Source organism: Neovison vison, chromosome 1 (assembly GCF_020171115.1).
Source record: "Neovison vison isolate M4711 chromosome 1, ASM_NN_V1, whole genome shotgun sequence".
NCBI classification, from domain to species: Eukaryota; Metazoa; Chordata; class Mammalia; order Carnivora; family Mustelidae; genus Neogale; species Neogale vison.
In genome coordinates this window covers 204,190,127-204,194,099 of record NC_058091.1, presented here as the reverse complement: position 1 = coordinate 204,194,099, position 3,973 = coordinate 204,190,127, and the positions used below count along the sequence as shown (strand labels likewise).

At 40.7% G+C, this 3,973-nt stretch overlaps 1 pseudogene; it reads right to left on the bottom strand.

The window, feature by feature from the left end:
- Window positions 1-2,152: 2,152 nt before the first annotated feature.
- LOC122917712 lies at window positions 2,153-3,575 on the bottom strand (annotated as a pseudogene).
- Between the last annotated feature and the right edge of the window lie 398 nt (window positions 3,576-3,973).

The window sequence follows — 3,973 nt, the reverse complement described above, 5'->3', positions numbered from 1 at the left end:
AACTCACTGGCCTGGCTATTGTCCACTTTGCCGCCTTACTATTCTTGAAAATATCCTGGAGGCTCAACCTCAGCCGGCCATCGTTCATGGAACCTCCTGATAGACGTCATTGAACTCCGGTGTTTCCGCCATACTGATCTGCCCCTGTTGGCCTCGATTCGGAGCTGGGCCCCAACTCCTGGGTGGGTATGCGGGCACTCAGCATGTTGGGAACCTGAATTTAAGAGGGGGCTCCTCAAGCTGCAGCCTCGCGATGGCCCAGGTGCGGGAGGTGAGCGCGCTGGGGGACCTATAACTCTTTATTCTAATGAGTTTTTATTCATTCCTTTACTCTTCCTTTGCATGGTAACCCTATTTGAAAAAAGTTGAAATACCAAAGAATAAAAATTAATGTGCTAACATTATCAATAATAGCAAAAAATAAAAGTCTAGACCTCTAATTATTGGAGACTGGTTAACTAAGTTATAGTATATTCATATAATGGAATAGAATGCAGCCATTTAAGGGATGGTGTCAAAAAGTACTGAAATGAGAAATTGGCTACTACATAACTGATAAGAAAGGTAAAAGCAGAATATATGGCATAACTTAACGGTCACAATATCCCTAGATCTTAACAGGGATTATATTTGGAGAGTCAGATTGGTGATGATTTTTGGTTTTATTTATTTATTTATTTTAAAGATTTTATTTTATTTTATTTGACAGAGAGATAGATCACAAATAGGCAGAGAGGCAGGCAGAGAGAGGGGGAAGCAGGCTCCCTGCCAAGCAGAGAGCCCAATGCCCAGCTCAATCCCAGGACGCTGAGATCATGACCTGAGCCCAAGGCAGAGGCCTATCCCACTGAGCTATCCAGGCGCCCCTGGTTTTTGTTTTTAAATTTTTCATTTTTCCTTTGTGCCTTTCTACATTTTTTAAAAAGTTACCTGCATTGGCTAGTTCTTACATTTAGAATTAAAAGAAGGATATTAAGATACTCTCATTAAAGGGAAAAATATAAAATGATTGTAGAGGCCATAGCCAGTCTGCTTTGCCAACCAGGATGATGCTGCATTCAAGCTCATTTGCCCTCTTCTGCCACCAGGCCCCTCTGTTGACAAGAGCAAAAAGACTGGCCAGGAGTCCATATCTAAAACACTTCCAGGTTTGATTATGACTGTTCAAGCTAGTGGAAGAAGTTATTTGATTCTCATTATTTACTTTTTTCCCAAATGTTGGGCTTAAATATCTCCTTTTACTAGTAAACATATTCTGAGCATAACTGCTCTGTGACTATCAGTTGTATAATAGCGCTTTCACAGAACATATATAAAAACCACTCTTTTCATTTTAAAGTTATGCTTTGTAAAGTATTTTGCAAAGGCAAAAAGCATTTTTAACTTATTTTGCAAACTAAGAGGAAAAGATCGTTTCTGTTAACCTTTATCTTTACTCGATATTAAATCATCTGGCACATTTGTCATTTCCCCCACGTTTGGCATTTTCTGCACGTTGTTAATGCTGATTCTATCTGGTCATCTGCCAAAGAGAAATCAGGTGTCAACAGTCGCTTCTGTGTTCCAAAGTTCCTAAAAGAAATAAAGGCATACACTTTCGGTCAAAAAACATATGAAAAAGTGACAAATTCCTATAGCAAATTTTAAACATATTTAATTTAAGGATGTTGAAGTTACAGTATAATTTTGTTAATTATACAAGTTCTCCAGTATTATGTGGGCCAGAGAATAAAGATAGTCCAAAATTGAAATCTACTTCCTTCAAATATTAGGATTTTTTTCCTCATTCAACTTTTGTTTTAATGGGTCTCAAAATTCTGTGAAAGAAATAATGAATACTGTTTTTCTGAAAATAAATAAATTGGAAAAAAAAAGACAGAAGTTTAAAAAAAAATTCTGTGAAAGATTTTTGGTCAAGCTGTTTCCATTAAAAAGTACTGACTTTAAAAGCTAATAACTTAAAGCTGCCATACACACCCAGACACAAAAACAAATGGTCCACAATTCTCCTTTCCTTCTGAAGGTTTTACGACGCATTGTTATCATTGACCAGGCTTACTATTAAACTTACATGGCCAACTGACACAAACAGTTCTGAGACTGTCCTTCCACCACTGAGTAAGACTGGGGTGACAGGTACTGGGGATAATATTCATTTAGCCTTCTGAACTTTCTGGGCAGACTTGGTGACCTTGCGAGCTCTAGCTGCCCTTTGTCCACTGCTTTGATGACACCCAGAGCAACTGTCTGTCTCATGTCATGAACAGCAAAACAGCCCAGAGGAGGATAGTCAGAGAAGCTCTCAACACACACAGGCTTCCCAGGAACCATACCAACAACGGCAGCATCATCAGATTTCAAGAACTTGGGACAATCTTCCAGCTTTTTTTCCAGAACAAAAATCTATCTTTTCCTTCAGCTCAGCAAACTTGCAAGCAATGTGAGCTATGTGACAACCCAGCACAGGTGCACATCCAGCACTGATTTGGCCTGGATGATTCAGTATATGTGCTGCCGGAGCGAGCACTGGCCTGGATGATTCAGGATAATCACCTGAGCTGTGAAGCCAGCTGCTTCCACTGGTGGGCCATTTTTGTTGTCAGCGGCCACACTGCCATGATGAACATCTTTGACAGGTATGTTCTTGACATTGAAGCCCACACTGTTCCCAGGAAGAGCTTCATGGTGCATTTCAACAGACTTTACTTCAGTTATAACATTGACTGGAGCAAAGGTGACCACCATGTCAGATTTAAGAACACGAGTCTCCACTCATCCTATAGGGACAGAACCAATACCACCAATTTTGTAGACGTGCTTCTGGAGAGGCAGACGCAAGGGCTCGTCAGTTGGGTGAGTTGGTGCAGAATGCAATCCAGAGCTTCAGGCACTGTGGTTCCACGGGCATTCCGTCTTTATGGGTGACTTTCCATTCCTTGAACCAAGGCATGTTAGCACTTGGCTCCAGCATGTTGTCACCATTCCAACCAGAAACTAGGACAAATGCTGCTTCGTCAGTTTTGTATCCAATTTTCTTAATGTAGGTGCTGACATCCTTAATGATTTCCTTGTATCTCTTCTGGCTGTAGGGCGGCTCAATGGAATCCATTTTGCTGACACCAACAATTATTGTTTTACACCCTGTGTATCGGCCAGAAGGGCATGCTCACTGGTCTGCCCATTCTTGGAGACACCTGCTTCAAATTTACCAACACCAGCAACATCAATAAGGACAGTAGAGTCAGCCTGAGATGCGCCTGTCATCATGTTTTTGATAAAGTCTCTGTGTCCTGGGGCATCAATGACAGCCATGTAATAGTTGCTGGTCTTGAATTTCCACAGGGAGCTATCAATGGTGATCCCACATTCATGTTCAGCTTTCAGTTTATCCAAGACCCAGCCATACTCAAAGGAGCCCTTTCCCATCTCAGCAGCCTCCTTCTCATATTTTTCGATAGTTCTTTTGTCGGTCCCAACACATTTGTAGATCAGATGACCAGCAGTGGTATACTTGCCCAAATCTATGTGTTGTGTCCAATGACAATGATGTTGATGTGAGTCTTTTCCTTTCCCATTTTGGTTTAGGCTGAGTGGTGGTTTTCACAACACTTGTGTTCTGGCAGCAAACCCTATTGTGGAAAAGAAATACTAGGATTTTATTCAATTATTGTAAGTAGAACATTGGGAAGAATGACCCAAATTTCTTGCTTTCTTTCCTAACAAGTGCTTTTAGGAGACCATGAAATGGCAATCCCAAATAATAATCACCTGACAGAGAAATGAACTATTTAAATAGTTCTAATTAACTTGGTTTGAGTTACCCAACGATGGATATGGTGACATACTCTTCTTAGGAGACTATTATCCTAGGAGTCAAGAACCATGCCAGTTCCACCCTAAAACAATAGTGTGCCCTTGAACAAAACCAACATCCTCTCTGGGTTAAAGTTCCTTAGTCATACTTTACACAGTA